Source organism: Saccopteryx leptura, chromosome X, assembly GCF_036850995.1.
Source record: "Saccopteryx leptura isolate mSacLep1 chromosome X, mSacLep1_pri_phased_curated, whole genome shotgun sequence".
In the NCBI taxonomy this organism is placed as follows: domain Eukaryota; kingdom Metazoa; phylum Chordata; class Mammalia; order Chiroptera; family Emballonuridae; genus Saccopteryx; species Saccopteryx leptura.
In genome coordinates this window covers 100,012,144-100,037,426 of record NC_089516.1, presented here as the reverse complement: position 1 = coordinate 100,037,426, position 25,283 = coordinate 100,012,144, and the positions used below count along the sequence as shown (strand labels likewise).

The 25,283-nt window shown below is 38.6% G+C and overlaps 1 protein-coding gene and 1 pseudogene across 2 annotated transcripts in view; both read left to right on the top strand.

Moving 5' to 3' along the window:
* The window catches only part of ACSL4 (acyl-CoA synthetase long chain family member 4), a 237,783-nt gene that overhangs the window by 140,202 nt on the left and 72,298 nt on the right, over nucleotides 1–25,283 (top strand). Inside the window, exon 1 of one of the 2 annotated variants that reach the window (XM_066356067.1) lies at nucleotides 2,787–3,219. The exons of the other annotated variant lie outside the window; for it this stretch is intronic. The gene's annotated coding sequence lies outside the window, so the exon portion shown is untranslated. Of the gene's footprint in view, nucleotides 1–2,786; nucleotides 3,220–25,283 lie in introns of those variants that run through there. 2 annotated transcript variants of the gene reach the window in all.
* Nucleotides 117–229, top strand: LOC136386638 (small nucleolar RNA SNORA28; annotated as a pseudogene).

Genomic DNA, 25,283 nt, shown 5'->3' with positions numbered 1-25,283 from the left:
ATATCAAAAGTTTTATGAATGAGTGTACATTTCACTACTGATAAAATGAAATGTTTGTTATATGCATTTTTATGATTATTCACCTTAACTGACCTGTTCAATTAATCAACTGTTCCAAATAACATTAGATTAAAAGGCTTCTACTTTAGAGCTTGCTATAACAACAAAGTCTAGTCTATTCCAGTACTCTCTTATGTGTGAGTCAAGCCATTATATAGACTTAGACAATTAAGGAAAAAAAGGCTTCTACTTTATATCCATAATATGTAAAGAGCTCCTTCAAAGTAATAAGAAAAAAAGACACCCATTATAAAAAGTGACAGAGGTTATGAATTGGCATTTCCCAGAGAAAAAAAAGAATAAAAAAGAAAGGATGCTCAAATTCACTCTAGTAATTAAGAAAAGAAAAACAATTGTTAAAGAACAAAATTCAACCCAGTAAATTTGAAGCTGTGATTGGCTTTATTAAGCAATTTATGACTCAGGCAACATCCCTTCTAGCAACTGGCAGGGTGTTCCAAGGGATTGCAAAAAGTGGAAAGTTTTTATAGGAAGAAAGGTGTGGCAGGAAAAGAAAAGAAATGATCATTTTTCTTGGGGGGAGGGGATGGCAGAGATTTTATTACACAGATTACCTCGATGATATTGATCAGGAAATTTCAGATTTATTGGTATGAATTTCCACTCCTGGAATAGTAGGTTGAAACTGCAATTAGAGTAGGTATTAAGTTTTGATTTGGTGATGAGACTTCGCAGAAGTGACTATTTTGGGTGCTTTTTTCCTTTTTTTAAAACACCATTTTCACCAAATACATTGGCAAACACTAATATCCATTTTTAGAAAGAACTGGGTAGTGTCATTCACTGTTAAGGAGAGCAATTTATTTTTTAAATTTATTGATTTTTAGATAGATGAGACAGAGAGAGAGAGGAAAAATGGGAAACATCAACTTATAGTAGCTGCTTCCCATATGTGCCTTGACCAGGCAAGCCCAGGGTTTCAAACTGGCAACCTCAGTATTCCAGGTCGACGCTTTATCCACTGCGCCACCACAGGTCAAGCCGGAGAGCAATTTTTTTTTTTTTTTTTTACAGAGACAGAGATAGACAGGGACAGACAGACAGGAACGGAGAGAGATGAGAAGCATCAATCATCAGTTTCTCGTTGCGCATTGCGACTTCTTAGTTGTTCATTGATTGCTTTCTCACATGTGCCTTGACCGTGGGCCTTCAGCAGACCAAGTAACCCCCTGCTGGAGCCAGCGACCTTGGGTCCAAGCTGGTGAGCTCCCTGCTCAAGCCAGATGAGCCCGCGCTCAAGCCGGCGACCTCAGGGTCTCGAACCTGGGTCCTTCCGCATCCCAGTCCGACGCTCCATCCACTGCGCCACCACCTGGTCAGGCGCCGGAGAGCAATTTTTAAAAAACGTTTTGATAAAGAATACCAGAACCCTTTCATTTTTTAAATGAACATGTATTTTGACCCAGCAATTCTGTTAGGAAACTATTCTAGGGAAGTATCTGAACATATGTATAAAGGTGTGTATGTGTGTATGTGTGTGTGTGTGTGTGTGTGTGTGTGTGTGTGTGTGTATATATATATATATATATATATATATATATATATATATATATATATAAAACTTTACTGTAGTGAAGGAGGTCATAATAGTGAAAATTTGGAAGTGACCTAAATGTTCATCAGTAGCGGAGTGATTTCAATAATACTCTGTTCTGTGGAACACCATAGAGATTTTAGAGTAAAGAAACCCTTTGGAACTATATAAACTGGCCTAAGAGTTCTAAAGCATTGTTAAAGGGGTGATGAGGATTGGGGGAGAGAGTGACAAAACAGTCCATATACCTTTATTCCACTTATAAAAAACAAAACAAAAGACAACCTTCCAATGTTTATGGATAATACGAAAAGGTCTAATGGATACATACCATGGGTAGCTATCTCTAGAGGAAAAGGAGGTGGTGTCAGCGGAAGCCCATTTAAGGGATGCTTTTGCTTTTTATCCTATACAATCCCATAGTGTATTTCTGAATTTACCATACATATTAATAATATAAAACATTTACACACTGGAAGGCACTTCCAATGTGATTTCTTCATTATATATTATACAATGACACTACTAAAAATGTAGTGCTTTGTACTTAATGATCACTCAGGTAGTTTTTCAAAATACTTTTCTTCCTTTTTAAAAATCCTATTTGTATTTTCTAAATATTCGAAGTTGAAAATATAAGTATAAAAAAATAAAAACACTGAATCCCATACCCAGGGAAATCTGTTTTCAGCTTTGAGTGTATATGTGTATGCAAACACGTTTGTGTGCTTGCATGTGTGGACCCTTACATGCCCATAAATACACATGGGCACGCACATGTGCAAACATGCATCCTTCTACAAAATGGGTTCTTACTGTACACAATGATTTGTATCTTGCTTCCTTTAACTTGACACTACATTGTGAAAATCTTTCAGGATCAGGAACTCTGAATAAGGGAAAAATACATGTTGGTGGGAAAAGAACAACATAGTGCTGTGTAAATAAAATGTTCTAATTCAAATAACTGGTTTCTAGAACAAACTATATAATCTTTAAAAAAAAGTGAAGGTCACCGAAAGTAAATAACCAAGGAACTTTTAATTCCTTGGTGTGAGTCAGTTCAGTCTCATTTGAATTTAACTATGAACATGTTATTTAAATTGTAGTTATCGGTTATAATGAGTAAGTGCAATGTATCAGTATTAAAGTGTTGTTTGGGGGAGTCTACCTGGCAGCCATGTTTGGAGCTAATGCTTGAGTATCAAGTACCAAGCAAGCTATCCTCAGTGCCTGAGGCCACACTCCTACTAATAGAGCCACTGGCTGCTGGAGAAGAGGGAGAGGAGGAGGGGGGAAGTAGGTGGTCGCTTCTCCTGTGTGCCCTGCTCAGGAATCGAACCTGGCACATCCATATACCAGGCCCATGCTCTATCTACGGAGCCATCGGCCAGGGCCTAAATGAAGATTTTTTTTAAAAGGTTTTTTTTTTTTAAGATTTTATTTATGCATTTTAGAGAGGAGGGAAAGAGAGAAAGCAATAGAGAAGGAGGGAGGAGCAGAAAGCATCAATTCCTGTTTGTGCCTGGATCAGGCAAGCCCAGGATTTCGAACCAGCAACCTTAGCATTCCAGGTGGATACTTTATCCACTGTGCAACCACAGGTCAGGCATAAATGAAGATTTTAAAACTGAGCTTTAACAGTTTTTTGGGTTCAAGAAAAAGCAGCTTCTCTAAATTTTGTTAAAGGTGTGGGCCTACTTGTATTTTTTTATAACTTAAGAAAGTAAAGAGAATCTAGGTATCTATAGCAACATGAATCTTTGTGGTATTTCAGGCTATAGCATATACTATTGGATATTAAGAGAACTGTGTTGGAGATCCTGGTTTGATTTGGGCAAATGTGTATGTATTCTGCTTTCATGTCATATAGAAATGTTTATTCAGGACATCCGCTGAAGACTCGGTATAAAATCTTCAGATTTATACTGTGGGTCTTAAGGGTGAATTATCTTACTTTACACTTAAGATTTTTTGATGCTTTAATCATTTTCCATGGATTCAACAGTGGTGTTAATGTGAAGGCCGGTGTGGTTGCTGGTGTTTTTGTTACAGCGGCTGAAACGGTATCTCTGATCTCCAGGGCTGTGCTGCTTGACCTTTTTTGGAGTTGACTTCACAGCATGAGGATTTTTCTCTTGTAGTTACTATCGAATTAGCAGATTTTACAGGGATTGAAGAAGGAGGTTCCCCCTTTCTCCCTTGATTGATGAGAGGAGCATGTGAGATTAGACTATCAGAGAGATGTGGTAAACATTAATGGTGGATTCTAGTGGTTATGCAGTTAATGCAGTGGAAGGCATAGTGAAATACCTGTTTTCTCTGAGGTACTCTGTTTATTACCTATGTGCTTAAAGTAGTTTTATACTATAAGAAAAAGTAATGATAATGTTTGGAAGGATCATTCCCCTGGAGGTACCTGAAGGATGAGTCACCAAAGAAAACCCAGAGATAGGCAGAACCTTTGACACTGAAATGGTGATCAGTCGTGTTCCGAATACAGGTTTCCCTTGCTATCCGAAAGGAGAGCATTTCTATGAAAACTTTTCTAAGGTGAAATTGTGTCTAGTGAAGAAGCAATTGCATCTTGCTAACAGATGCACAGAATAAACCAAGATAAAGCACAGATGCTAACACAGTTCAAAGTTTTGGCAGCTTGATGCTGTGCTGCTGAGTCAAGTTCCCAGGAAGGAGCTGGGTTGGGCCATTCTTGCTGCTGGGGGTGCCTGCTGCCTCTGAAGGACTCACTGCAAAGCACTGAACGCTATTTTTGCACTTTGCCCTTTTTTGTAAAAGCAAAAATCTTTGGATTTCCTTCTGTTGGCAAAACAGGTACTATTGTAGGTCTTCTATAAAAGCAAAAAGTGAATTCTTTAAAAGTGGAGGACATAATAGAGGATTAAATAAAGATGTGGTCCATATATACAATGGAATCCTACTCAACCATAAGCAATGATGACATCGGATCATTTACGACAACATGGATGGACCTTGATAACATTATACTGAGCGAAATAAGTAAATCAGAAAATACTAAGAACTATATGATTCCATACATAGGTGGGAGACAAAATTGAGACTCATGAACATAGATAAGAGTGCAGTGGTTACCAGGGGGAGGGGAAGGGAGTAGAGAAAACGGTGTGGGGGGAGGGAGAGGCATAAAGAAAAACAAATATAAGGTGACTGAGGATGAATTGACTTTGGGTGATGGGTATACAACATAATCAAATTTCAAAAATGATCTGGAGATGTTTTCTCTAAATCTATGTACTCTAGTTGACCAATGTCACCCCGTTAAAATTAATTGTCTAAGTAAAATAAAAAAAAATTGGAAAAAGTATGAAAAAAATAAGTGGAGGACATCTGCATGTTAGTCATTTCTTCTGTTTCTCAAATGACCTGAAAGCTGAAAGCTTCCCTCAGACCGGAAACGGGAACTTGGTGGAATGAGCAAAATGTAGCTTTGAAAGCAGAAGGAGGAATAGAACTAGCATTAATATCTAATGGGATGGATCCAAGTGAAAGATGTTATGTTCCACATGACCACTGAAGATATTAAGTTGAGAAGTAGCTTAAAAGAATAGTTGAGAAATCTTAACTTTACTGAGATGTAGAACTGGGTAGAATTAGCCATAAACAATTGTCAGATGAATATGTTTCAAACATAGAACAGAAAAAAACCCTCAGAGGTCCTGGTATTCTTCTTATACCTGGGACCACAGCAACCTTCAGGACTTGATGAAGTGCAAGGTTAGTCTAGGATGGTTTAAAGTAGAATATTTCGGATTCTCTCTGTTCCCTTGCCGCTCCCTATGGGAGTAGGTTAGATTTTCTGTAAAGGAGGTAGTTTTCGTAATGTGGAAACTAGAACAGTCAGGATTCAGGCTCACTGCTGGTGAATTATAGCAACCTGTTGATGGGAGTCTATGTAGTGTTTATTCTCCCCAATAGAAAGAAAATGTAAATATAGTTCATTAAATTATAATTCTAGATTGCATACCTTTAAGCAAAATTACTGAACTTGGAATGATATTATAAAACTAAAATACCCCACCATCAAATTTTTGGGTTCTTTTACCTAGATTTTGTTTTTAGTGTCAATTCTGAAGGTCAGGATTTTATGAAGTAGATTTTTAGTTTATATACATGTTTACATTAATTTTAATATTCTCTTGACTACCAAGAGATTGTTGAATATGAAAATATTTGTGGAGGAGTAGCTTTGTTTAGAAAATATTCCCCCCCACCACCAATTTACTTTCTTTTCAGGTGCTATCCTTTACAGCGGTTTTAGGAGAGATAGCTACAAAATAGAAACTTTCATGGTGAAGCCTCCATCTCCTTTTTTTTATTTCTGGATTGAAATGGAGTTTCCCCACATCACTTTTAAAGCATTTCTTTTGGGACTGAGTGGGGAGAACTGAATGAGGTGATGACTCATGACCCCGGGATACCAAATAGTCAGTGCTGGGATACAAAGCCCTGCTAGCTGTCCTGAATCCTAGCTCCACGGGGTCACCGTGTCACTGCTTTAGCATAAGCGCTCTACAAAGGCGGCACCTCTGGTCCTTGGGATGACATTCCAGTGCTCAGATGGCCCCCCAATTCCTGCCTTATCCCTGTGGTGCCCTGCATGTGGGCCATTGTTCTTTGGTTACATAAAATGGTGTGGCGTGATTGGCTTATGGTCACAATGATAACCTTTGGTAAAATGGGAGATTTGTTCCTAATGCAATTTTCAGACAGCTGGTCTTTTTCTCACAGAGCCGCGAACCTAAAGATTATAGTTTATTTTCAAATCTCACTACAGAGATAGATAGTCCGTGCTTACAATCTTGTTTTTAATTCAGCTGAACTGATGAAGATCGTTGACCAGCTCCTACCCTGCCTTTGTTTGGAGGCGCATGTTATTTAGGGCACTTCTGGCAGGAAAGAGGAGAAAGATGCTTTAGGCATTCCCCAAGGGGGAGCAGGTGGCAGTGGTCTGTAGCTAGACTGGAGTTGGAGTTTTGAAAACCAGGAATCTCAACTCTAGTTTGTACTTTAGAAACCTATTTTAAACACAAGTTATAGCCTGTGGGGTTCCTTAAGTGTGTAGCAGGCCCTTAAACAGCATCATTTAGTTCAGTGTCATTTCATTATAACATTGTGAGTTGCTGGTGGAACTTAACTCTTATCAATTAGTTTATGATAACAGTGATTTTGCATATGCATGGATTCGCTTCAAGTAGCAGAACCTATCGATGATGTTAAGTGAGGATTTACTGTATATGTAGTGAGAAGCCCTGCAGTGTTGAATGGTATCAGTCTCCAGTGGAAATCTGCAATACTGAGCCAAAACTATTTACAGTTCTCAAAGGTGGGGCTGTTGTTATATAGCATACATATGTTGACTTTAATTACTTTAAGGAGATGCAGGCTACTCGCTTTGAAGCAGCTCATTTTGGTTGAAAGAAGTCTTTTTCAACCTTGCTGATTTCTCTAACTTTGCATCATTCCCAGATAATGTAACACTGAGGTAATTTTATTTGTCCATTCACTTTTAGAAGTCATAACATTTTCTCATGAGATCATTTCTTTTGCAATGGGAGGACTGATTAGGAACTTGTTTAGGGTGGAGTTTGGTACGTGGCCAGATCTGGGGCCATGTTCTGCTATTGCTACCCCCCCCCCTTTGTTTTTTAATTTTTCTTGCTTTTAGCGGCACTGCCCCATTGCTGTGAAGGATCAGGCTGTTGCCTGAGCGTGGCACCAGGCACTGACTGAACCAGTCTTTCCCCTCTCTTTTCAGTGCCAGAACCCATAAGATGGGGGTGTTGGAAATATTTTGATAATACCTTATGGCACTGTCACATAAGCATCAGACCTCGAGATGTATGGCAAAGGACAACTTTTGCTTTCAAAACTTCCTTTGTGTTGTCCTGAGTTATGCTTTTGAAGAAACTAGCAGATTGCCCTATAGACTTCATAGACTTGAGACAGCAAACCAACTTATCTTTTACTGCTGCTCACATTGGTTGCAAATGCTTCCAGGAAGGTTGAATTATAACCTAATTTAAATATTCACAGAAATAACTGCAAATAAATGTCTTAAAGGCAAATTACATTGCAGGTGCATCAGAAGTTAAATGCCTTTGGGATGAATGGACCATATCTACTAGTAAGCAATGTTTCTTGGCTGACCTTTGTAGGGGAATACTAAGGCCTTCCTTAAACATGATTGCATTGAGATGGGCAAGACTTCTGCTCTGCTGGGGAGTTTTTAGTACTCTGGTGCTTCTCTAAATCTGTTCTGGAAATTCTTGCTTTGGATCTCATCATTTGCAAAAAAGCCTCATATTGAGACATTTTAAATACTTAAGTAATGAAACCTCCATTGGATGAGTTCCACAGTGTAATTAACCTATTCCAAACTTACACTTGCTGGAGTAGTGTTATAACCAGAAAGCAGTGTTGTTTGTAATAGGTCGGAGGAGTCTACAGTTGAAATTGATCAAGTCGTTTTAGATTTCTGATTGTGTTCTTTAGCTCTGTATACATTTCCTTTCCCCACTATTTGAAGGAAGTTTAAGAAAAATCGTGTTTAGGCAAGCCAGCTGATACTTCAGCAGTAACAGGTATAACTGGATAATCACAGAGGCTAGCTATTATTATTAGCTTTTTAAAAATACATAATTGTCTGTTTGGCATTTTATTATTACAGGGTTGAGGGTTGCCTCATGGGTGACCCTCCTTTCCTATTCTACATACATGTTTGCTCTCTGTGTTAGTATAATGTTCGCTTAAAATACTATCTATTGAATAGTAAGCTCCGTAAGGACAGGACATAATATATGTTCACTGAATATTTCTTAGACAAATGCATATACTTAACCCTCTCGCTGCCCATTATTTGGGAAACTAGATTTCAGAAAATATTATAAAGGGGGAAAGGGTTGTTATGGCTATACTTATTTTTAATTCCTTTCCTCAAATAAAAATATGATTATGGTAGTCTTCAGCAATGGTGTTTACAAAACCAAAGAAAATAAAGACAACCATTTGTTTTTTGCTTCAATAAGTCTGTGCCCAGTAGGGTAACATCACTTTCATATTTTGGAGAGACCATATTATGTAACAGTCTTTACAGCTTTCTATTTCCATGCTAGAAACTCTAGTGACTTACTACCAGAGAAGTTTTACTCTACCATTGCTGATTTGTAGACATCTCTTAACCAAATGGATTCTTTCTTTTAGATTTTTAAAATGTGATTATAATACATGGCTTATTTTTAAAATGAGTTATTTCATTTTTGAATAGTTTTAGATTTACAGCAAATTTGTGAAGATACTTCAGGGACTCTATGTATCTTTACCCAGCACCCTCAATGTTAATATTTTATGTAACAGTGGTGTAGTACTTTTGATTAAACTATAGAATTTATTTAGATTTCCCTAGTTTTTCTACCAAAGTCTTTTTTTTTTTCTGTTCCAGGATCCAAAATTGTCATGCATGTTTATTTTAGAAAACATGTGTAGATAAATAGAAAAAGTGTAATTATACCCAGAAACTACTGCTGAAATTTTTAGTATATATCCTTACATATTTTTTTCTATAGAGAATATAATTCCATCCCTTCAAAAAAACTATTTGGATTTTCCTAAAAGACAGGTTACAGATGTGTTTATACACTGCTTTTTTTTTTGTAATTTACTTTTTTATACTTAATATGGCATTTATATTTTTTGTGAATATCTTTCCATGTCTTCTGTTTTTTAATGTAGTTATGTAGTTTTTTAAAAAAAATTTTTATTTATTCATTTTTTTTTTTTAGAGAGGAGAGGGAGAGACAGAGGGAGAGAGAGACAGGAGAGATGGGGGAGGAGCTGGAAGCATCAACTCCCATATGTGCCTTGACCAGGCAAGCCCAGGGTTTCGAACTGGCGACCTCAGCATTTCCAGGTTGACGCTTTATCCACTGCGCCACCACAGGTCAGGCAGTTATGTAGTTTTAATCTATTTCCTACCCTTAGACATTTTGTTTACATTTCTTAGCTTATTTAATTTTTCATTACTTAAGGTCAAACCATGAAGATGTTTTCAACCTTTCACCCCCTCAAACATATCTGAAAGTATGATGCACTCTTATTAGTAAAAGTAGCTCATTAAGTCAGTGATTCTAAATATGTGTATATTAGGTTGAACCATTTCAAATTACTGTTTTTTGTATGTAACAGATTTGTGACTATTGGCAGTTTGATATGGTTCAACCTAATAGTTTGGAAACACTTTCTGGGTTCTGATCTTCTTCCCCGCTTCTAAGTCCATTGAGAACCCCTGGCCACACACTCTACTGAGAGTTTCTGCATGTTGGAATGGTGAGCTGATTCTGAGACATGTTGGCCATGAAAAAAAATGTTGACACACACCTTCCAGTTGACTCTGAAAAACAAAACATCCTTAAGACCTATGCCCATGTCAATGATATATGTAGGGGACTGTACTCCAGTGAATTTACATCTGAATTTACATCAGTATATTGAAAGAAGACTTCTGAGCATGCAACCTAAGGTCTAAAAGGTGGACCAGTGGCTGTCTACTGGTTCCATATCTGTATTGGATAACTGGGACGCTGGCACCATCCAGTGGCACCTTACAGAAGAGTGGCTGATATTGCTATACTATCCAATATTTCAAGTACTTTCACTTCTTTTCCTTTCTTTTTTGCTCTTCCGTGTTCATGGTCTCGCCTTCCCTTTCTCCTCACCTATGCCAATGGCGTTTATGGGTTTCATTTGACCCAGCTAATAATATTCAGGAAGTTATACCAGCCATATGATTTTGCTGAGATATCCTTATTTATATTTTTATTTTATTTTTTTATAAATAAATTTTTATTAATGTTAATTGGGTGATATCAATAAATCAGGGTACATATATTCAAAGAAAACATGTCCAGGTTATCTTGTCATTCAATTATGTTGCATACCCATCACCCAAAGTCAGATTGTCCTCTGTCACCCTCTTATCTAGTTTTCTTTGTGTCCCCCCCCTTCCCCTCTCCTTCCTTTCCTCCCACGCCCCCCTCCCCCCCCACCCCAGGTAACCACCACACTCTTGTCCATGTCTCTTAGTCTCATTTTTATGTCCCACCAATGTATGGAATCATGTAGTTCTTGTTTTTTTCTGATTTACTTATTTCACTCCGTATAATGTTATCAAGACCCCACCATTTTGTTTAAATGATCCAATGTCATCATTTATTATGGCTGAGTAGTATTCCATAGTGTATATGTGCCACATCTTCTTTAGTCTGATGTAGTCCCATTCATTTATCTTTGCCTTCACTTCTCTTGCCTTTGGAGTCAAATTCATAAAATGCTCTTTAAAACCCAGGTCCCTGAGTTTAGTACCTATGTCTTTTTCTATGTACTTTATTGTTTCTGGTCTTATATTTAGGTCCTTGATCCATTTTGAATTAATTTTAGTACAAGGGGAAAAGCTGTAGTTGAGTTTCATTCTTTTGCATGTGGCTTTCCAGTTTTCCCAGCACCATTTTTTGAAGAGGCTTTCTTTTCTCCATTGTGTGTTGTTGGCCCCTTTATTGAAAATTATTTGACCATATATATGTGGTTTTATTTCTGGACTTTCTATTCTGTTCCATTGGTCTGAGTGTCTATTTTTCTGCCAATACCATGCTGTTTTGATTGTCGTGGCCCTATAATATAGTTTTAAGTCAAGTATTGTAATACCCCCAGCTTCATTCTTTTTTCTTAGGATTGCTTTGGCTATTCGGGGTTTTTTATAGTTCCATATAAATCTGATGATTTTTTGTTCCATTTCTTTAAAAAAAGTCATCAGAATTTTGATGGGAATTGCATTAAATTTATAAATTGCTTTGGGTAATATGGCCATTTTGATTATATTCTTCCTATCCAAGAACAAGGAATATTTTTTCATCTCATTGTATCTTTTTCAATTTCCCTTAACAATGCTTTGTAGTTTTCGTTATATAGGTCCCTTACATTCTTTGTTATGTTTATTCCTAGGTATTTTATTTTTTTTGTTGCAATCGTGAAGGGGATTATTTTTTTGACTTCGTTCTCAAATGTTTCATTGTTGGCATATAGAAAGGCTATGGACTTTTGTATGTTAATTTTGTATCCTGTGACCTTACTGTATTGGTTTATTGTTTCTAGTAATATTTTTGTGGAGTTTTTGGGGTTTTCGATGTATAGGATCATATCATCTGCAAAAAGTGATACCTTTACTTCTTCTTTTCCAATATGGATGCTTTTTATTTCTTTCTCTTGTCTGATTGCTCTGGCCAGAACTTCTAGCACCACGTTAAATAAGAGTCTAGAGAGTGGACAACCCTGTCTTGTTCCTGATTTAAGGTGGAAAGTCCTCAGTTTTATGACATTTAATATGATGTTGGCTGATGGTTTATCATATATGGCCTTTGTCGTGTTGAGATATTTTCCTTCTATACCCATTTTGTTGAGTGTCTTAAACATAAAGTTGTGTTGTATTTTATTGAATGCCTTTTCTGCATCTATTGATAAGATCATGTGGTTTTTGTTCTTTGTTTTGTTGATATGGTGTATTACATTACCTGTTTTACATATGTTGAACCGTACTTGAGATTCTGGGATGAATCTCACTTGATCATGATGTATTATTTTTTTAATATGTTGTTGTATTCAATTTGCTAGTATTTTGTTCAGTATTTTAGCATCTGTATTCATTAGAGATATTGGTGTATAGTTTCCTTTTTTTGTGCTGTCCTTGCCAGGTTTCGGTATGAGGGTTATGTTGGCCTCATAAAATGTGTTTGGAAGTATTACTTCTTCAATTTTTTGGAAGACTTTGAGTAGAATAGAAACCAAGTTTTCTTTGAATGTTTGATAGAATTCACTAGTATAACCGTCTGGGCCCGGACTTTTATTTTTGGGGAGGTTTTTAATAGCTTTTTCTATTTCCTCCCTGCTAATTGGTCTGTTTAGGCTTTCTGCTTCTTCATGACTCAGTCTAGGAAGGTTGTATTGTTCAAGGTATTTATCCATTTGTTCTAGATTGTTGAATTTGGTGGCATATAGTTTTTCGTAGTATTCTACAATAATTCTTTGTATATCTATGATGTCTGTGGTGATTTCTCCTCTCTCATTTTGGATTTTGTTTATATGAGTCCTTTTTCTTTTATCCTTGGTGAGTCTTGCCAAGTATTTGTCAATTTTGTTGTTCTTTTCAAAGAACCAGCTCCTTGTTCTATTAATTTTTTCTATAGTTTTTCTGTTCTCTATTTCATTTATTTCTGCTCTGATTTTTATTATCTCCTTTCTTTGGCTGGTTTTGGATTGTCTTTGTTCTTCTCTTTCTAGTTCCTTAAGGTGTGAAGTTAAGTGGTTCACTTGGGCTTTCTCTTGTTTGTTCATATAGGCCTGAAGTGATATGAACTTCCCTCTTATTACTGCTTTTGCTGCATCCCATAGATTCTTATATGTCGTATTGTCATTTTCATTTGTCTGTATATATCTTTTGATCTCTGCGCTTATTTCTTCTTTGACCCATTCATTTTTTAAAAGTATGTTGTTTATTTTCCACATTTTGCGTTTTTTTCCCTCCTCCTTTTTGCAGTTGAATTCTAGTTTCAAAGCTTTATGATCAGAAAATATGGTTCGTACAATTTGTTTTTCTGAATTTGCTGATGTTATTTTTGTGGCCCAACATATGGTCAATTCTTGAGAATGTTCCATGTACACTAGAGAAAAATGTATACTCTGTTGCTTTGGGATGAAGTGTCCTGTAGATGTCTATCATATCCAGGTCCTCTAGTGTTTCATTTAAGGCCAAAATACCTTTATTGATTCTCTGTTTGGATGAATGATCTAGAGCTGTCAGCGGTGTATTGAGGTCTCCAAGTATGATTGTATTTTTGTCACTTTTTGTTTTTAGGTCAATAAGTAGCTGTCTTATATATTTTGGTGCTCCTTGGTTTGGTGCATATATATTAAGGATTGTTATGTCTTCTTGATTCAATGTTTCCTTAATCGTTATGAAATGACCATGTTTATCTCTTGAGTACTTTTTCTGTCTTGTAGTCAGCATTATTAGATATGAGTATTGCTACACCTGCTTTTTTTTGGGATGTTATTTGCTTGGAGTATTGTTTTCCAGCCTTTTACTTTAAATTTGTTTTTATCCTTGTTGCTTAGATGTGTTTCTTGTAGGCAGCATACAGTTGGATTTTCTTTTTTAATCCATTCTGCTACTCTGTGTCTTTTTATTGGTGAGTTTAATCATTTACATTTATTGTAATTATTGACACTTGTGGGTTCCCCATTGCCATTTTATTAATTGCTTTCTGTTAATTTTGTGTCTTGTTTGATTCTTCTCTTTTGGTTTTCTATCATTTGCTTTTGTTTGTTTGTATTCCATACTTCTTTCCTCTGTTGCTACCTTTTTTTTTTTTTCCTGTATTTTTCTGAAGCCGGAAACGGGGAGAGACAGTCAGACAGACTCCCGCATGCGCCCGACCGGCATCCACCCGGCACACCCACCAGGGGGCGACACTCTGCCCACCAGGGGGCGATGCTCGGCCCCTCCAGGGCGTCGCTCCACTGCGACCAGAGCCACTCTAGCGCCTGGGGCAGAGGCTGAGGAGCCATCCCCAGCGCCCGGGCCATCTTTGCTCCAATGGAGCCTCAGCTGTGGGAGGGGAAGAGAGAGACAGAGAGGAAGGAGTGGGGGAGGGGTGGAGAAGCAGATTGGCACTTCTCCTGTGTGCCCTGGCCGGGAATCAAACCCGGGACTTCTGCATGCCAGGCCAATGCTCTACCACTGAATCAACCAGCCAGGGCCGCTACCTTTTTTAAGTCATGTGTTTCTGTGGTGGTTTCTTTAAGGGTGGTTACCATTAAGTAATGAAAAGGGTACCTACCATATTCATTGTAGTACCCTATCTTATGAGTGTTTCTGCACTTCGTCATCCTTTGCTACTGTTAATCTCCATCCTCTCCCTTTTTTTTTTTTTTTTGATTTTGTTGTCACAGTTTAAATTTGGTTTTATTGTGTTCTTGGTGGAGCTTTTTACTTGTGGTTTTGTTTTGTTTTGTTCTTTGAATCTGGTTGGAAAACGCCCTTTAGTATTTCTTGGAGTGGGGGTTTTCTGATGATAAATTCTCTCATCTTTTCTGTATTTGTGAATGTTTTTATTTCTCCTTCATATTTGAAGGATAGTTTTGATGGGTATAGTATTCTTGGCTGAAAGTTCCTCTCTTTCAGGGCTTTAAATATTGGGGTCCACTCTCTTCTAGCTTGTAGAGTTTCTGCTGAGAAATCTGATGATAATCTAATTGGCCTTCCTTTATATGTTATATTCTTCTTTTCCCTGGCTGCCTGGAGAATTTTTTGTTTATTGTTGGTTTGTGCCATTTTCATTATGATGTGCCTTGGAGTAGGTTTGTTGTGGTTAAGAAAACTCGGTGTTCTGTTTGCTTCTTGAATTTGAGGCTTTAGTTCTATCCACAGGCTTGGGAAGTTCTCGTCTATTATTTGTTTGAATATATTCTCTATTCCATTTTCTCTCTCTTCTCCCTCTGATATACCTATTATTCTTATGTTACTCTTTTTGATGGAGTCAGACAATTCCTGTAGGGCTTTCTCATTTTTTAAAATTTTTGAGTCTCTCTTCTTTCTGTTGAGCCTGAGGTTGCTTGTCTTCCATGTCACTAATCGTACCTTCTATCTGACCTGTTTTATTAGCTAAGCTTGTTACCTCTTTTTTCAGTTCATGAATTGAGTTTTTCATCTCTGTTTTGATTTGTTTTTATAGTTTCAGTTTCTTTGGTAATATATTCTTTGTGTTTGTTGAGTTGTTTTCTGAGCTCCCTAAATTGCCTTTCTGTGTTTTCTTGTATATCTCTGAGTATTTTTACGCTTTCTATTTTAAATTCTCTGTCATTTAGCTCCAAGGTTTACATTATATTAAATTTTTCTCCATAAATTTTTTCCACATCTGTGCTACTTCTCTATCTTTTGTATCCATGATATTTGATTTCCTTTTTCTTAATGACATCTGAGTGTGGTCTTGTTGATAGCACTAATGAGAATTAATAAAGACTAAAAAGTAAAAAAAAAAAGTTAAAAAAAAGTAAAAAAAAGGAAAAAAAAAAAGGAAAAAATGGAAAAAAATTTGGAAAAAACCCACAAAAAACCCATTAATAATTTATTATTTCCACCCCTTTTCTTTCTTCTCTTCCCCTCCTATCCCCTCCTCCTTAGGAAAATATCGTGATGAACTGTGAATTATATTATGTAAAATGGTACTAAAACTGCCTATAATGGAGGACCTGAGTTGGGGGGAAGTGTTCAAGGGGCCAAAAAGGAAGTAGGTACCCACAAAATGCAAAAAGTAAAAAATCTAGGTCAAGTATAAAATGATTTGCTTGTAAGTGATGGTCGACTAAGAGGTAAAATGAGAGGGATAAGAGGGAAACAGGAAAAAGGAAAAAAAAGTAACTATTGTATTAAGTGGAGCAAAAACTAAATAAGAGTGGAAATTCTCGATTGGGAGGAATGCTAATGAGTTAAAAAGTGAAGTAAGCAGCACCCAAAATGCCACACACACACAAAAAAACTTGAGTCTCATATTAAATAATTTGTTCATGATTGAGTATTGAATGAGAGGAAAAGTAAAAGGAGAAAAGAAGAAACTAATAGGGAGGGAGAAATAAGAAAAAGGGGAAAAGGAAAAGAAAAAAGAAAAAAATACAAAAAGAGAGAGAGTTAAGGGTTTTGGAGTGTAAGCCTCATGGAGAGTAAGGAAGAAGAAAAGAAATAAAATGAAACTGTTATGGGTAGTGTAGTTCAAGAAGAGGAAAGAATCAGAGGGGCAGAGAGTAAAAGGACCAAGGTGGAGGAAATAGAAATAATAATAAAGGCAAGAAGATGAAAAAAACAAAAAAATAGTGGAACAAGTTATAAAGTCTGTGGATTTTTCTTGATTTTGAGAGGTTAACTTCTTCCTCCTTTTTCTTTCCTCTCCCTCTTCCTGGTCGGTGACTCTGTACCCCAGGCTCTGCCCCTGTGGCACGCTTAGGTAGAGATTTGCAGTTGATGAGACTCTACGGTGATGTCTTCATATATTAGGCTTCAGTCTCGTTGGTAGTCAAGGCTTTTTAGTGTTTGCAGGCTCCAACAATGAGAGAGTCCGTTTTCCTGGAGCCTCTCTCCTATTCTCTCCTTCCTGAATTAGCAGCCTGGTGATCCAGCTATGAGGCTGCTGCTGCCATTGCCTCTGCCTCTGCCTGGGGAGTAAGAGGCTCAAAGAGCTGGCAAATCCCCACTCTATCCCCACTCAATGCAGGGCTCTGGGTAAGGCTCTGGCAGTCAGAGCCGCCAGCGTAATCAGGCGGGGGTGGGAGCCAATTGCTCTCAAGGTGACTTTCTATGAGCCTCCGGGCCTGTTCAGCATGCCTAGCACTCTGTGGGACCACTCTCCCCAGGCTTTCTGCACTTTGTAACCTGTTTTGGCTGGGAAAAAGATGCACTAGTCGCTGCCTGCAGTACAGGAGGTCTTAATATCTGCCAAGTCCCTTTTCTTAGCGTATATCCCTGAGTATGAAAGCTCTGCCAATCAGAAGTTGCCCCCACCCCTTTATCAAGAGGCACTAAAAAATATCATGCCTCTTGTCTTAGATTGCTGAGCTGAGAGAGATCTTGTCAATTAGAGCTGCGTAGGTCAGTTGGGAGGTGAGCAGACTGTGGGTTAAGCTAATTTCAGCGATTGGATCCCTCGATCTGCTCCAGAAAGGACTGCAAGCTGCCTGCGGTGCCCCTCCCCGATGCTTGATTGTTACCTTGAATGGCTGGGTGAGGTGCCCCACCTGCCTAGAGAAGCTCAGGTGTAGGGAAGTACCCTTTGGTGCACTCCCCGTGTGCCGCTGGCAGCTGCTGCTTGCTGTGCGTGGATGTTTGCTCGTGGTGTGCGGGCATTTGTTCATGTGGGCTGACCCAGCACAGGCACTCTCTTTCCTCGTCTTGAACGAACGTCCGTGCCGCAACCTAGCTTCCTCCACACCCTTAGCCCCCCCCCCGACTCTCAGTTCCAAGTGAAAGCAGCCTTTGCTCAGGTTAGTGAGGAAGGCAGAGTGTTCCTTTGTCCTTATTTCCATCAGGGTTGATTATATATTTAGTCAATTTTTCGCTCGATCCTACCTTCGCCTTCAGTGTGTGAAACTCCCGGATGCTCCAAGGATAGATTTTTCTGTCTTTGGTTGATGAATTTGTTGAAATTTTGGGGAGATTTATCAGTCGTGCTCCTCATGGCGCCATTTCTCTGACGTCGAGATATCCTTATTTAAATAAAGGCTTAGGAATATGAGACATGAAATAAGTGTAAACACACCAACCGGATCCACTGCTGTTTCTCTGCTATGAAGCCACTATTCCTACCCAAAATGGGTGTGAAGTTTTTAGTCTGTCAGAATATGGCAATTCTCACATTTAAATTCAAGCTTCTCAATATATAAAAGGAAGTACTCCCATATATCTCAGATATGAAGTGGCATACACTTCTACCTACAGTGAAATACTTCAGAAAACACTCTTCGGTTTTCTTTCTCCTGCATATGACTTATTTCATTTCTTGTTCCTTCAGAAACTATTTAGTAAGCACCTGCTGTGTACCTACACTGTGCTAGGGTATGAAGATTATAGAGGTGATTAGGACAAACTTGACTTCTGCTTTTAATTGGCTTAAAGTCCAGCAGGGGATCAGAAACTTTTTTCTTTGTTTTTGTTTTTTCTACAGAGAGAAACAGAGAGGGACAGACAGATAGGGACAGACAGACAGGAAGGGAGAAAGATGAAAAGCATCAATTCTTTGTTGGAGCACCTTAGTTGTTCATTGACTGTTTTCTTGTATGTGCCTTGACTGGGTGTGTGGGGGCTATAGCAGACTGAATGATCTTTTGCTCAAGCGACCTTGGGCTCAAGCTGGTGAGCCTTGCTCAAACCAGATGAGCTCGCGCTCAAACCGGCAACCTCGAGGTTTCAAACCTGGGTCCTCTGTGTCCCAGTCCGACGCTCTAACCCCTGCACCACCGCCTGGTCAGGTGGATTAGAAACTTGAACAAGTAAGTACTGTGCTCTATGGGCACTTAGAGAGCAAATAGCAGAGACACCTGGCATGATGTGGGGAGGTTAGCAGAGGTACCTGGCATGATATGGGGAGGTCAGGAAGGCTTTTTAGAAGTGTCATTTATGCTAAGGTCTAAAGGAAGCCAGAAAAAAGGAAGAGAATGTTCATGGCAGAGGGGAAAGCATGTGCCAGACACAGGGGAGAGATTAAACTTGGTGCTTTTGAGAAACTTACGATGGCTGGAACCCTAAGGTCAGTCAGGTAAGCCTCATAATAGTCCCTGTAGGTAGTAGTATTATTCCTTCCATAGAGTTGTGACAAATGAGGGAAATAGGTTAAATAACTTGCCCAAACTCATCAAACTCTAGGAAGTGGCAGCCCAAAGTTGGACCCAGGCCATCTGGCTCTGGGATATTGGCCCCTAACTACCGCAGTAGATGGCCTCTCAATGGGACATTGTGTTATGTTGGAGTTCAACACCACTTCTTTAGACCTCCATGAAGCATAGCGTCTTATCCTGTTCATCTGTGACCATGTTTTTTCCCTGATGGGCCAAGTTAAATAAAATATTTCTTAATAAACTGTACTAGTCACAAACTGTTGCAGGAGCTGGACCTTATGAATATGTGAAAAATCCCTTAAGCTTATAGTATTGGGTTAGCCCTGAAACTCCCCGGTTTGCTTTATTTAGTTTTTTTTTTTTGTTTGTTTGTTTCACTGGTTAGAAGTCAGATACCTCATTTGATTTGAAACTCTTAAGTTAGCTAACTGGTATTTTCCAGAAAATCAGAGATGGGAAGACATAATTGGTTGGAAGTTTGTTTTTAAAAAAATGAATATAAAATCTGTACTCTACAAAGCTAGACTTTTAGTTCAGAATGCTCAAGTGACCTTGGCCATATTTTTTTCTCTGATCTTTAAAGTGAAATGGTAAACACAACTTCTTAAAATAGGTCCATAGTCTTTAAAAGTCATACAAATGTAAAATCTCTACATGGAGATATTTGCTTACAGTGGGTCTGATTTATCTTTTATGTACCTAAAATAAAAGTGTGTGTTTTGTAAGAGAAGGGATTGATTTTAGTTTGAAGTTATCATTTAAGTTCTGGTTTTTGTTTGATTGTTTTTGTATTTTTCTGAAGCGAGAAGTGAGGAGGCAGAGAGACAGACTCCCGCATGTGCCCAACTGGGATCCACCTGGCATGCCCACCAGGGGGTGATGCTCTGCCCATCTGGGTTGTTGCTCCATTGCAACTGGAGCCATTCTAGCACCTGAGGTGGAGGCCATGGACCCATCCTCAGTGCCTGGGCCAACTCTGCTCCAATGGAGCCTTGGCTGTGGGAGGGGAAGAGAAAGAGAGAGAGAAAGGAGAGGGGGAAGGGTGGAGAAGCAGATGCGCGCTTCTCCTGTGTACCCTGGCTGGGAATCGAACCTGAGACTTCCACATGCCAGGCTGACACTCTACCACTGAGCCAAACACCAGGGCCTAAGGTCTGTTTAAAAAAGATTTTTATTGATTTTAGAGAGAGGAGAGAGAGTGAGAGAAGGGGAAGAGGAGTGAGAAACTTCAAGTCGTAGTAGTTGATTCTTGTATGTGCCTCAACTGGGCAAGCCTGGGGTTTCTAACTGGCTACCTCAGCATTCGGGTCATTGTTTTATCCACTGCACCAGCACAGGTCAGGCTCAGTTAAGGTTTTATGCTAGGCTTTAGAAATTTGATGTTCAGTTGTACATAAACTATTTAAGCTTGTTATAATTTGATATTGGAGATTGAAACATGGAACAGAGAGTCATATGTACGTGTGTGCACAAATGTGTTAAAACGGCACAAAACTGGTGCTTTCTTTTACTTGCCCATTTGTATATGACGTGGATTCAATCAAGAGCTAGTACTTGGAAATGTCTTTTCTAGTAGAGAGGGTCGGCTTCTGCTGATATAGCCATACATTCCTGTCTTGTTCTCTGTGGGACCAGCATTAGAGTTATATATTTCTCCATGTATAAAACGCACCTTCATTTTGGGGCCTGGAGTTTGAAAAATAATGCATTACATAAAGTTATTGAACTCAAGTTTTATTCATCATAAAATTCATACAACTCCTCATCTGCGAGAAAAAATGGGAAATGCAAGTAAAAAATGTACAACCACTGTGTAAGATGCACCCAGTTTTTAGATCCTAAATTTTTTAAAAAATGATGCATCTTACAGATGGGGAAATACGGTATTACCAGGGTTGTCACTAGAGGTGTTCTTGCAAAAAAAAAAAAAAAAAGAAAAAAAAAAGAGTCGGTGCTCTGATAATAATTACACTGGAACAATAGGTGTAAACCATGGAACAGACTATGGCAAGGTGGGCACTGTGATCACCCACATTTTAATCAGTTCATACAGGGGTCAAATTTGTGAACTTAGCCTCAGAAGCATTGGCTCAACCCGGGAGCCACAGGTATATTTCCCTTTACTTTGGAGAAAAATCATAAAATGTCAAGTAAATATTATAATTGCATATTGCAGTGGAATCGTATGGGTAGCAACTGTATCCTTTCTACAATTCTTGGCATTGTTAAGTCCACGCTGTGACACCCGTTGAGGTTATTGAAGGACACATTCAGAACTGTGTGGGTCATATAGGAAGTGAGATTACTTAATGATACCTTACCCTGGCCCACACCATTTTGAAATGAAAACTTTGAGGGAAAGAAATGATTCAGCCTTTTCTGACTCTTACTTATCTTAGACGTTAGCTCTTACCCATTTGTAACATGATGTTCCAGTTGATTGTAATGTCTGAAGCAAGGAAGTCTTAGGTAAGAAGATAGATACCCTCTGAAGTTTGAGTAATTGCTCCCAGAGTTCAGATTTTGATAGAGAAGTAACTTCTGAAATCCCCTCATTTCATAATTTCTATTATCACTCGAGTACAAAGCAAATAAGTGATAACACATTTGGTGCCTTTTGGCCTGTGATACCTTTTCCGGTGGCAACCCTCACTTACCATCAGGGAGCTGATTCTGGTCAGCTGAGAAACATTTTCCTTTTGGAACAGAAAATTGCAAGTATGACATGGTACCTATTAAATCTTATGCAGAGCCTCACCAGGTGATGGCACAGTGGATAGAGCATTGGACGGGGATGCAAGGACCCAAGTTTGAAACCCCGAGGTTGCTGCCTTGAGCGTGGGTTCATCTGGTTTGAGCATGCCTCACCAGCTTGGACCCAAGGTCGCTGGCTCGGGCATGGGGTCACTCGGTCTGCTGTAATCCCTCGGTCAAGGCACATATGAGAAAGCAATCAATGAACAACTAAGGTGCCGCAACGAAGAATTGATGCCTCTCATCTCTCTCCCTTCCTGTCTGTCTGTCTGTATTTCTCTCTCACAAAAAAAAAATCTTATGCAGATACTGTCTGGCTCTGACATTTGAGTTCCTGTTTTTTTTTTTAATAGGATAAGTGAGTGGAACTCTGGGCTTCATTTAAAAAAATTTTTTTTTGGATTTTATTTATTGACTTGATAGAAAGAGATTAAGATCCTAATTTCCTCACTTTAGCTGTGTTCTGATTTTTTTTCAGCAAAGCAGAGAGAGAGAGGGATTGGAACAGACAGGGAAAGACAGGGACAGACAGATGGGAAGGGAGAGAGATGAGAAGAATTAACTTATAGTTGTTCATTGATTGCTTCTCATATGTGCCTTGACTAGTGACCCTTTGCTCAAACCAGTGACCTTGGGCTTCAAGCCAGTGACTTTTGGGCTCAAGCCATTCATTGACCATGGAATCCTGTTTATGATCCCGCGTTCAAGCCAGATGAGCTCATGCTCAAGCCGGTGACCTCGGGATTTCGAACCTTGGTCCTTAGCTTCCCAGGTCAATGCTCTATCCACTGTGCCACCATCTAGTCAGGTCATTGACTGCTTGTTGTATGTGCCTTGATCTGACAAGCCAGGGGTTTCTTTTTTTTTAATTTTCATTAAAGAGAGAGTAAAGAGAGAAAGACAGAAGGGGAAGGAACAGGAAGCATCAATTCCCATATGTACCTTGACCAGGTAAGCACAGGGTTTTGAACCAGCAACTTCAGCATTTCCAGGTCGATGTTCTATCCATCGTGACACCACAGGTCCTGCTGAGTTCTTTTCTCTTTTTTAAATTATGTTTCCATCATGCAGAACCCCTAATTATTGTCTGGCTGTTTGATATTGTCTATTCACTTGCTAGTAGCAGTCAAATTTTGTTAGTCACATTTTGACATAGGCAACCACAAAGAAGCATTTAACATTTTAGTGATAGTAAGAAAAAAGAAGCATAATTTTATTTAGCTTCATAGATTATAGTACATGAGCAAAAGAAGTTAATTTTCCTTTGAGTTTAAAAAACAAAAGTGTGAAATCTTCTTTCTATAGCAATAGCAGTTAAAGTCAAGTTGTGGCTACCTTTTTTTTTTTAAAGAAGGAGCCAGAGAGAGGGATAAGCAGGGACAGACAGACAGGAAGGGAGACAGATGAGAAGCATCAATTCTTAGCTGTTTGTTGATTACTTTCTCATGTACCTTGAGCGGGTGGAGGGGGGGTTGGGGTTGGGGCTCCAGCAGAGCCTGTAAACCGTTGCTTAAGCCAATGAGCTAGGGTTTAAGACAACAACCTTGGGCTTCAAGCCAGCAAATTTGAGCTCAAGCCACCAACCCTGCACTCAAGCCAAATGACCTTGGTGTTTTGAACCTGGGTCCTCAGCATCCCAGGCCAACACACTATCCAATGTGCCATTGCCTAGTCAGGCAACTTGTGGCTAATTTTACAGTGTCGCTTTGCCACTTGAGTAGGAAGACACAGTCATACTTATTGTCACTTATTAATATACACAAACACTAGAATTGATTGAAAGACTGGTACTTTATTTTCTACTTACTCATTAAATGGTAAAAGTAATATATTCACTGTAAAAGTTGGAAAAATAATGATAAAACCAGAGTTCACCTATAATTTTACAAGCCAGAGATGAACATTTTTGTCTTGTAGACTTTGTGTATTTATTTGAAGAAGTGGATACTGCACTTTAAGTTTCACATTAAACTAATTTCACTTTATATTTTCTCATATATTTAAATATTCATTGATACCAGGGGTCGGGAACCTATGGCTCGTGAGCCAGCTGTGGCTCTTTTGATGGCTGTATCTGGCTCGCAGACAAATCTTTAATAAAAAAAATGTTAAAAATATAAAACATTCTCATGTATTACAATCCATTCATTTCCTACTGCTCATGTTCACGGTTGCGGCTGGAGCCAATCACAGCTGTCCTCCGGGACGACGTCAAATTTTTATTGGATAATGCGTAAGGTACACGGGTCGTTGTATGGCTCTCACGGAATTACATTTTAAAATATGTGGCGGCATTCATGGCTCTCTCAGCCAAAAAGGTTCCTGACCCCTGATTTATACTGTTCATTTGAGGACATTTAATCATATGGATACTTTATTATTTTACTAATCTCCTCTTGGGCATTCAAAGTTATTTCTAGCTTTTCTGTTAATTTATATTACAATAATGACTACTGTGTACATTTTGTGTACATTTTTGTGTGTGCATCTCTGATTATTTCTTTAGGATAAAAGTAGAAAGTGAAATTACTAGGCTGTGAAGTATGACTTACGATCTCTTGATGCATATTAATTACCAAATTGCTTTCTATTACACTCTGTCAGCAGTGTATAAAGTGCTTATTTTACACACATTTGACAGCGCAAATAATTTCTTTGTTGTTTAATTGGCACTATTCTTGATGAAACCCCAGTGCTTTGCTGTGTGTTTTTTGTAAATAAAATTATTCCAGGCAGAAATGAAAGTGTGGATGTATTATTATAAACAGTAGTGCTGCAAAGACCTGGAGGCACCAGGTAGTTTGAGAGTCTTCGAAACAGGCCATATTTTAGCTGTAAGATTTGGTGTTTACAAAAATATATTTTCTCCTTTCCCAAGTAGTTTGTCAATCTTAGCTTTAATGTAATGGAAAGTGCTGATTTTTTTTCCTCTTAAAATTATTGCTCCATGAGTTCTAAATTTTTCATTGTGTTAGTCCTTTCTGTGCATATATTTCTTGTGTGTGTCTGTGTGACAGAGACAGAGAGAGAGAGAGAGAGACAGAGGGACTGATAGGGACAGACAGTCAGGAATGGAGAGAGATGAGAAGCATCAGTTCTTTCTGTGGCTCCTTAGTCTCCCTAGTTGTTCATTGATTGCTTTCTCATATGTGCCTTGATGGGGGAGGGGGGTTACAGCAGAAGGATTGATCCCTTGCTCAAGCCAGTGACCCCGTGCTCAAGCTGGATGAGCCTGCACTCAAGCCGGCAACTTCGGGGTTTCGAACCTGGGTCCTTCATCCCAGTCTGATGCTCTATCCACTGCGCCACCACCTGGTCAGGCTGTGCATATATTTCTTGACTCATTTTGCTGTCTTTAAAATCAAAATGTAACTTCTGCCAAAAATTGCACAAAATTTTGGAAAGTTTTGATCGTCACACAGGAGGACTTTCTGGTCAAAATCACTTA